This window comes from Elephantulus edwardii, unplaced genomic scaffold (genome assembly GCF_000299155.1).
Source record: "Elephantulus edwardii isolate Elephantulus edwardi_28Jun2011 unplaced genomic scaffold, EleEdw1.0 scaffold00280, whole genome shotgun sequence".
Taxonomy (NCBI): domain Eukaryota; kingdom Metazoa; phylum Chordata; class Mammalia; order Macroscelidea; family Macroscelididae; genus Elephantulus; species Elephantulus edwardii.
In genome coordinates, this window is record NW_006400030.1 from 2105002 (window position 1) to 2115304 (window position 10303).

Here is a 10303-nt window from a genome sequence, read left to right on the forward strand (position 1 = left end):
CTGTCAGAAGTAAAATTTGCTTTCTTAATGGCTTCCATTGTTTCTTTCATAATTTGCACCTTCTTCTCTAGCTATTCGAATAACTCCACACCAATATATTTCTTTTGGTTCTCTACCTCTAGGCATTTGTAGCTTCCATTGTTTCTTCCATCATTTATACTTTATTCCATAGCTGTTCAAATGCCTCCATATTTTCTGCTTTCTTGACTCTGGAATACTCATTGGATCTGCAATATTCATTGTGGGTTTTTTTTTTTTAAAGGCTTAATTTTTTTTCCACAGTGTTTGAAGCTGCCTACTGCTTTCTTGACATTATGAGACTTTTTCCCTAATAAGTGTTAGGCCATTTCTATTTTATCTGCATAAGTTGTTGATAGTTCTTATCTTTACAATATTATTAATTAGTTTCCAGCTTAAAATGTTGAATCTATGGGATGATCCATTCACTCTACTGTAAGTCCTTTCGGGGAAAATTTGCCTTTCCTAAAGTCCTTTAGATTCACACTCATCTACACTTCAGTCCTGCAGGAATCTTGCATTACTGTAGTCCCCTCTCCAAAAAACTATTGTTTTCCCTCATCTGTGGACTGATTGAGTGGTGCGAGGCCAGATGCTCCACTCAAGCAGTTTCTGACCAGGGAGATTTCAAGTCAGCTCTCTTTCTTGCAGCTTAACATGTCAGCTGAGAAAGTCTTTCCCCTGCTTGTAGTTCTCTCTCTCAAACTTGTCCTCTGGCACCTGGGCTGGCCCTGCAGCAGCAGAAGAAAGAATCCCCAGAAGGAGAAACCTTTCCTCAGGCAATTTCAGTATCTTGTCTCTTCTTCACACATCTGAAAGTGTTGGCTTCGGGGAAGAGTGTCTCACTTGATGGTACCTTGTCTCCTGAAGCTAAATGTCTTCCTTTGTCTCTGGAATGGCACAAGATCAGGGGCGCAACTTGAGCAGTTTGAGTGTGGGGGTGGGGGGTGGAGGGTGTCAAAAATCAGCTCTCCTCACAGAAAACTGAGAAAGTCTTTCTCCAGCTTACAAGCCAAAGCTCTCTGTCCCAAACTCTCTTATTCTGTTTGACACCTGTGCTTGCCCCATGGTGGCAGAGGCAAGGATCCCCAGACAGAGAGACCTTTCTTTCTCCAAGGAAGTTTCCATCCCTACCCTTCCCTAACCCCACACTCTTCAAACCTCCCACCCATCCCTCAACCCACAAACACCTGAGAGTGGTATCTCTAGGGAAGAGTTTGTTTGTACTCTTTTATTTCAAGTTTCTTTCATTAAATGTAATGCTTTTTGATTCATTCACATTTTATGCCTGCTGGACTGATGGGTAAAAAGTTGCATTTCCAACCCAAAGGTCAGCTGTTTGAATCCACCAGCTGCTCCACAAGAGAAATATGGACAATCTTCTCCTTTGGAATGTATAACCTCCTGAAAACTCACTGAAGAGTCATCTATACGTTTGTTCCAAGTCAACATCAATGCACAACAACAACTTTCATTTTTATGCTTTTATTAATAGTACATTGCACTATATTGTTGACTTATATTCCTTTGTATAAATTTTACAAATCAGTGCCATTGAGTTGATTCCCACTTATGGCAATCCTCCACTGGGTTTCCAAGGTGTAACATCTTTCATCTTTACAGGAGAGACTGCTCAGCTTTTTCCTGTGGAGTAGCTGGTGGGATCAAAATGCTGTTCTGGTTAGGAGCATAACATGTAACGTACTACCCCATCAGGGTTCCTCTTAGTGAATATATTCTCAAAACCCATTGCCATTTAGTCATAACTGGTTTATAGCTGACCCTCCAGTGAATTTTCAGAGGCTGAAACTTGCATGGGAGGAGGTTGGGGATTCAAACTGTATGTCTTCGCGTTGACAGCGCAACTCCTTACCACTAAGCCACCACAGCGGTGGAAATACATTTCCATTTCATACCTAGAAACGAGATTGCTAGATCATGGGACAAATATATACCAAAGTTCATAAGAAATGACTGTTTTCCAGAGCATTTTACACATTAAGGTCCCACATGCTCCATATCCTTGATAGTGTCTTTCCCCCCCCCCAATCCAAAAGATTAAGATGTTAATTTCATTTTTCAGAAAAAGGGAGTAAAAACTTCCCCCCAAGGTGACTCAGCCCTCCTTAAAAAGATAGCTTATATCTAGGAGGATCCCAATCTCTTTTTGGGTCTCTTCCTTCCCCTGTGAACACTGGGTGGGAGTTGGTGATATCAGAGACCCAGCTAACCCCAAGCGTAGATCTGGGGGAAGGTGAGTGAGTATTCAGGTTGGGTGACCAGGAGTTGGCCAGAAATACTATTTTCAGCAGGCTCTGCTCATATCAGTTTGGGATTCTGTGGTATTTAGCCTCAAAAACACTCTACTTTCCCGGTAATAAAATCAGCTATTAAGTGTGTCTCTGCTAAAGAAAAGTTGTGAATATTAGATAAGATCACAAATGCAGAGAGTTTATTACAATTCTTGGTACATAATAAATGATTAATAGACATAAAACGTTTAGTACCACATTGTTACTGTGAATCATAGAAGCTGAGAATGAAGATCTTAAGTGAAAATCCATTCTCAGAGTTCTAATAAAATCCCTTGAATTAAGCAGGATATAATGCACATTTTCATATACAGAGTTTACACTTGAATGCACAGGAGTTGATAAAGCAGGGCCTGGAGCAAAATGGCTAGTCTTCCATTTCCACTACTTGTCACAGTGTTAATTCCAACTTGTAGTAATTTCATATGTATCAGAGTAGAACTGACTTTTCAGAAGTAGAAATAGGAAAATCTTTCTTCCAAGGTATCTCTAGTTGGACTAAAACCTTCAGCCTTCCTGCTAGCGGCCAAGCACATTAGCCTTTTGCACCACACAGCAACTTCTCAATATCTGTACCCTCCCTCTATTTCAGAACAAACTCTCCCCTTCTGCTTCTCGCTGTTCATTCTCTGTTAAAAAAAAAAAAAGTTGGGAGGGGGAGGAAGGGAAAACTTTATTGTCATTAGCTTTCAGTTCTGAAATTATTCACATCCTTGAAATTTCTTTGACTTTTGCATTTTGATTTTCCAAAGATGTATTACCTTTTATCTAGACAATAGAGAAATTTTCCTTGTCAAAAGCAAAGATTAACAGTGACTTACTTGGGATGTAGGGGTGAGACGATGGATTTTTGCTGTTTTCCTTTCTCTACATTAAAGAATTTCTAGTATTTTTAAAAATGTGTATAAGTGGATGTACTGGAAGTTAAGGCAGACTTTGAGCATTAATATTGATAACAAAAGGACAAGGGTTAGTGGTCTTATTTTAGGAGCCCCACACAGTAGAGCTCTGGTGGCCTAATGGGTAAGGAGTTGCACTCCCAATGCAAAGGCGTGCAATTTGAATCTGCAACTTGTTCCATGGGAGAAAGATGGGTAATCATTCTACTGTGATTTATAGCCACTGAATAATTGAGGGTCAGCCATGAGTTGGTTCTGACTCGAAGTCATACAATAATACAATAATAAGTAGGAGCTTGGATTTTATCATACTCAATCTTGGGTTTCAAATGAAAGCAGTGACTGTGATCTGTTTCTCTCTCGCTCTCTTTTTTTTTTTTTTTAATACCATGAACCTCCAAGAAAACAAATGTCTGTCTTTTTTAAAAAAAATATTATTATTAATTTTAATGAAATTTACAGAGACCTTGGATTTCCATTAATTCATTGTTGTACTTTTCTCCCTGCCCACCTCTCCTGCACCCCAGTACACTCTTCTCTTTGAAAAGTTAAAGAAAAATTCTTTCATTGTTTTACAATCCCTCCCCCCCAGGTGCAATCCAATATTCAGCCTTCCAGGTGCAATCCAATATTCAGCCTTCATTCTGGACTCCTGTCATGACAATAATATATAATCACATCCCTTTTAAACAGTTTTCTTCCTCATCTGTTTCAATGCAGTATACATTATTTATCCTGTCTCAGTCTCCCTCCAACCCCAATGTCAGTCCTGTTTTACAACAGTGGCATTATACAGTATTTGTCCTTTTGTGACTGAGATATTTCACTCAGTATAATGTCCTCCAGGGTCACCCATTTTGAATAATATTGCATGAGTTCCTTGTTTTTCAATGCAGTGTAGGATTCCATTGTGTGAATATATCACAGCTTCTCCACCCATTCATTTGTTGATGGGCACTTGGGTTGTCTTTAACTCCTTGCTATTGTGGGCAAAGCCACGATAAACATGAGTGTGCATATATCTGCTTGGATGTCAGTTATGGTCTCTTTGGGGTATATTCCCAGTATTGGAATTGCTGGGTGAAATGGTATCTCTATTTGCAACTTTTTGAGAAAGCGCAACACCATTTTCCACAGTGGTTGCACCATTTTACACTTTCACCAATAAGGGTTCCAGTTTCTCCACAACCTTGCCAGCATTTGTTGTTTGCTGTTCTGTTAAATTTTGCTCTTCTGACTGGGGTGAGATGGTATCTCATAGTTGTTTTGATTTGCATCTCTCTTAGAGCTAGGAATTTTGAACATTTCTTCATGTGCTTGTTGGCCATCTGAATGTCTTCTTTGGTGAAGTGGTGATCTATCTCTTAAGGCTTCAGAAACAAGGAGTCCTTATGGTAGGCTCCAAGGTACCATCAGTTGTTTTAGCAATCTTAGCCCTATTAACCTTGACACATCATCTCTACAGTAGAGGACATGGCTGTCTTTCACAGTGGTGAGCTCGTAAGCACAGCTCAGTAGGTGTTTAATGGATACCTGAGGGGAAGATAGTGGGGCCAGTTGGGTTTATGAACTAGTTAGGCTAGAAATCTCCTTGAATTTTATCCCTTACTGAGGCTTACATCCATTTGGAGGAACATGCACTTTGTTCCTTCAGTATTACCTTTGAAGATAAGGGTAGTTAAATAATATGGTATATATAAAGATGAAGGTCTAGGCAAGACTTTTACAAAGGAGAATGCAAGATCAATTCCAAGAATCAGCAGTGGGCATCACATTCAGTCCTTGGGTCTAATTTGAACCTGTGTCAAATACAGGTAATTATATGGAAGAAATCAGTTGCTTTTTCAGGGAACAGAAGGTGTTCTTTACTTTCTTCTTAACATAGCCCATATACTTAGCTAAAAGAGATTCTTTATATCTTCTTTGAATAATGATGTGCCTTGTTCATCCATCCCCTAAACATTCTTTACATAAGAATTTTATGGTTAACATTCATGAGATTAGGCCCTAAATGGAATCAACCTTATGGTTTTATTGCAAAACCTTGTCTTTGTTTCCTTTAAAAGATAATACAATCTTTAATTTGCAATCTCACTGTCTGTGTCCTCCCTTTATGTACACATTATCTGAATACATTTGGCCAAGACACAGATGGTTTCAGAGCTGGCTCTGTGTTTGTGGGCACAGCAACCTGGAAGCCTCTTATCTGAAATGAGCCCAGGGATGCCTGGACTTAGCTAAGGTTCAGAAAACTATCTGAGATCTCTCTATAATGGGTATGAGGCTGAACATGCTTACTCACCTATCTCAAGAAATTTGGAAGGCAACTACCTTGCCAATTAAATGCAAGAGAGCAGTATTTGTGCTCATTCAAAAGAAAAATGGTTCAATAGAATGTGGAAATTATTAAACAATATTATTAGTGTCATATGTAAGTAAAATCTTGCTGAAGATTATCTGTAAACAACTGTAGCAGTGTATCAAAAGTAATTGCCAGAAATTCAAGCCATATTCAGAAGAGGTTTTGGATTGAGGGATATCATTACTAATGTTAGATGGATCTTTATTGAAAGTAGAGAATACTAGAAAGATGTCTGCCTGTCTTTTATTGGCTATGCAAAGATATCTGTGTAGATTATAATAAATGATGGATAACTACAAATAATTGAAACTCTAGAACACTTGTGCTTACATAGAACCTGTCCATTGACCAAGAGGCAGTTTTTCAAACAAGGAAAAGGAGAAGGTATGTAGTTTACTGTCAGGAAGGTATGTGTCAGGGTTGTATCCTTTCACATATATATTCAATTTTTAAAAATTTATTTTAATGAAAATTTACAAAGACTTTCCCATCTGTGGCTTCCCTTTTTACCCTGTTGGAGAAATTTTTCGATGTGCATAGGGATTTGATTCTTAGAAGGACCCGTTCATCTATTTATCCTCTCCTGGTTGTAAGTATATATTTAATTTTTATGCTGACAAAATAATTCTAGAAGCTGAATTATATAAGAAGAACACAGTATTTGAATGGAGAAAGACTCCTTAATAAACTGCAATATTGTAAAATGATTGAAGGGGCATGAAGACTAGTCTGACTTCTATTAATTAAGGGGAACAGTCCCCATCAACAACATCCATGGTACAAAACTAATTCCTATAAAGTCAGCCATGGTTTCCCTTTTACTTTCACTTTTACTAATTCCAACACGAATCTTATTGGTCTGGTCGGTCTCAAATTCATTGCAATGGTCACACAGACTTCTCAAAATCATACTCATGGCTATGGGGTTTATTAGGGAAGTTAATAGTTCAGGTTGGCTGTAGGATACAATCCCTCAGTCCAAATAGCTTCTCAATTATCTTCACATGCCCTTTGATCATAAGCCTCACAGCTTAGATTTATTATACATTTATTTTTTCATACTAATTCTCTTCCCATACTAATTATTTAAAGAATTGTTGAGTTGTGGTGCTGGGGAACAGTATTGAACATACCATGGACTGTCAAAAGAACAAATAGGTCTGTCCTAGAGAGGATGAAGCCAATTTGCTCCTTTGAGGCAGGGATTTTGAAGCTCCATCTCATATACTTTGGGCATGTTGCAAAGAGAGACCAGTCCTTGGAGAAGACACCATGCTTGGAAGGGTGGAGAAAGAGCATAAGAGAGGAAGACTCGGGATGAGATAAATTGGCACAGTAATTGAGATAATGGGAGTAGGTGTGTCAGAGACAGTGAGACTGGTTCAAGATAGGGCAGAGTTCTGAGTTATGGTACATAGGGTCACTAAGAGTCACAGTGAACTCAGTAGCACATAACAACAACAACAGTTCTCTTAAAAAATCCAGTTCTCAAAAGAAATCCTATTCAGAGTTGCATTGTTTGTATATAATTACTTTGGGAAAAGTTAATATTTTATTGATATCACATGTCCCCACTCGGGGACATGAGATATCTCTTAGTTAAGCCGTAGCCTACGTCATTCAATAAAACTTAAACGTTCTTCATATGTCTTGTTTATTCCTTGTTTATTTTTACGCTTACTATTTTTATTACTTTTATTAATTAAAATGTTTCCTGTTTTAACTTATTACTGGTTATTGGTAGTTGATAGTTGGTTATTGATTTACTGTACTCTTATTAAAACTATCTTTTTGTGTTTAATATTTTTATAGTAGTATCTATTTGACTTCTGGGTTTCTTTGTCGCTGTTATCACTTGGTGCCATCATGTCAACTACTACCTAGAGCAACACTCTGTCCAGTTGAGCTGAACCTTGCCCTATCTAGCTCTATTCTCACTGTCTCTGATATGCTTAAGTCCATTGTTACCATCATTGTGTCAAAATGTCTTGCTCTAGGTCATCCTCTCTTTCTCTGACCCTCTGCCTTTCCCAGGAGAATGTCATTCTCTGAAGACCAGCCTCTTCTGATAACATACCAAAAGTAAGTTGAGATAGTAAGATGGACATTTGTTGTACTTCCTCTAAGACAGACTATTTTTTTTACCAAAAATCTTGAGCTTACAGAATCTAGGGAGAATGGGATCTGAGCATGAGAGGTAAGCACCAACTCTTTTGAAGCCACAGTTCAATCCTCTTACCATGCAAAGCACTATGCACAGGAGAGAGAATATATGAAAATATAAAAACAGAGGTAATTGGGAGTGAACACAATTCCCTCTTCTCTGCTGTGCTTAAGAATTAGGCAAGTCTAGGGCCAGGTGTTTCTCAGCATATACTCCCAGCACAAATCTAAATTGCAAGATTTTATTAAAAGTGTTGCCCCCAAGACATTGCATTCATAGACTACAGTGTAATGAAGGTTTATGGTAGATTAGAGCCATTTTTCTACCTGAAGTCACCTGAGTCATTGTGTAAGAGACACACAAATAGTAGAACCACACTCTTCTATAAGGAGACAGTTGTTGTTTTTGTTGTTATGTGCCATCGAGTCATTTGCGACTCATAGCGACCCTATGTACAACATCCCTGAACCATGCTTTATCCTGTGCCAATCGCATTGCCTCTGACACACCCATCCCGATTACCCCAGTCACTGAATCAATCCACCTCATAGAGGATCTTCCCCTCCTGCACTGTCCACCTACCCTACCAAGCATGATGTCCCTCTCCAAGGACCCGTCCCTCCTGGCAACATGTCCAAAGTATGTCAGACGAAGCCCCAGAATCCTTGTCTCCAAGGAGTAACCTGGTTTAACCCTCTTTAGGATGGATCTGTTTGTTTTCTTGGCAGTCCATGGTACATTCAATACTCTTCACCAGCACCACAGTAGCATGGGAAATTCTTACCTATGGGACATTTTTTGTAATGTACCTTTATATATAAAAAGGTGGTATGTAGTCTTTATTATCTATCAATAAAACAGGCAAAGACATTCCCCTTCCCAAGACGAGAAAGACTGAGAGAAAGACAGGCAATCTGTTCATTGGAATTCTAAGAGACAAGATTATTCTTTGAAACTCACTATTGTTGTGTGTCCATGAAATTCACAGCATTCAGAGCTTTAGTGTTCCAAAAGCGATTAAGACCTTCTTTAAAGGATACCCAGAACTTAATCACAAATTCCTGTGGCTGCTATCATGAACTACCGCAAAGTGGATTGGCTTAAAAAGACCCAAATGTGTTCTTCCACATTTTGGGAGGTTGGGATTCAGGATATCCGCAGGGCTTACTCTCTAAGAAGTCTCTTGAGGAAGATTTGTATTTTCTTGTCACTCCCAAATGCGGGAGTGTCTCAGGTGTGCTTGTACTGCAGCCTCATACTCCAGCTCTGCTTCCAACTTCACGCAGCTGCTGTCTGTCTGTAACTTTCCTGAGTCTTCTCAGTTATTTCATAAGAATATCAATCATACTGAATTAGGATCCACTTTCTTCCAGTCTGACCTCATTTTACCTCACTGAAAATATTGCCAAGACTATTCCACTTCCTAAACAGCATGCCTCCAGAAACTCTATGAACTTTGGTCAATGTCGATAGTTATAGAGGGGCTTCAGGCCTTTTGTTCTTAGAGTCACTATGAGTCATGCTCGACTTGAAGGCAAACAACAACAACATTTCCAATTAAGAACGCATTTCTAGATACAGGAAGTTAGGATTTTTTTTTAAGACAACATGATTCATTCCATAACAGTTAGCTCTATGATCTCCTCAGGGAACTCTGGTGGCCTAATGGGAAGAATCTGTGCTGTCATTTCAAAGGCAAACAATTCAAATCCACCAGCTTCTCTGTAGGAGAAATATGCACAATCTCTTTTCATGCAATTTACAGCCTCTGAAAAACCACTGGAAGGTAAGCTGTGGGTTGCTTCTAACTCAGAGGTACACAACAGCAATCATGTCTCCTAAAATTCATGTTATTCCCAGTACAAAGTGTATTTACACCCACCACAGCATTTCCAAGTCTTACTCATTCCAATATTGTTGCTGTCATGTACCGTGGAGTCGGAATGAACTCATAACTGACTCTCCAGCAGGTTTCCAGAAACAGTAAATTGCATAGGAGGAAATCTTCCATCTTTCTTCCACAGAGCAGCTGTTAGACTGGAGCCACATGCCCTTGGATTAGCAGTGCAACTCCTTACAACCAGAGCTCCCTGCCTACTCCAATGTCAACTCTAAATCCAAATTCTCATCTTCTTTTTTTTTTTTTTTAAGGAATTATAAACTAACTTTAATTTCATCAACTGGAAGAATTTCAAACCATATTGAGAATTTATATACTAAAGTTCAAATATAGCTAACATATTCTGGCTATAACATAATCCTCTAAAGATAAAAGTCTTTATAATGGCAAATGGACAAAACAATAATTTGGGTAGTATCTAGGAATATTGCTACATATACTTTACATAAATAGAAACCCATATTGTTATTAGTAATGTACCATACATCTTAAGAATAAAAATTCACATAGAACAGACTTATAAATATACATAAATCTCAAAATCCATCACAATTGAATATTCAGTGCACAATTATTATAAAAGAAATATAACCCATAAATGTCTATTTAAAGGCATAGTTTTACAAAATAGTATTTTGCATACAGTCT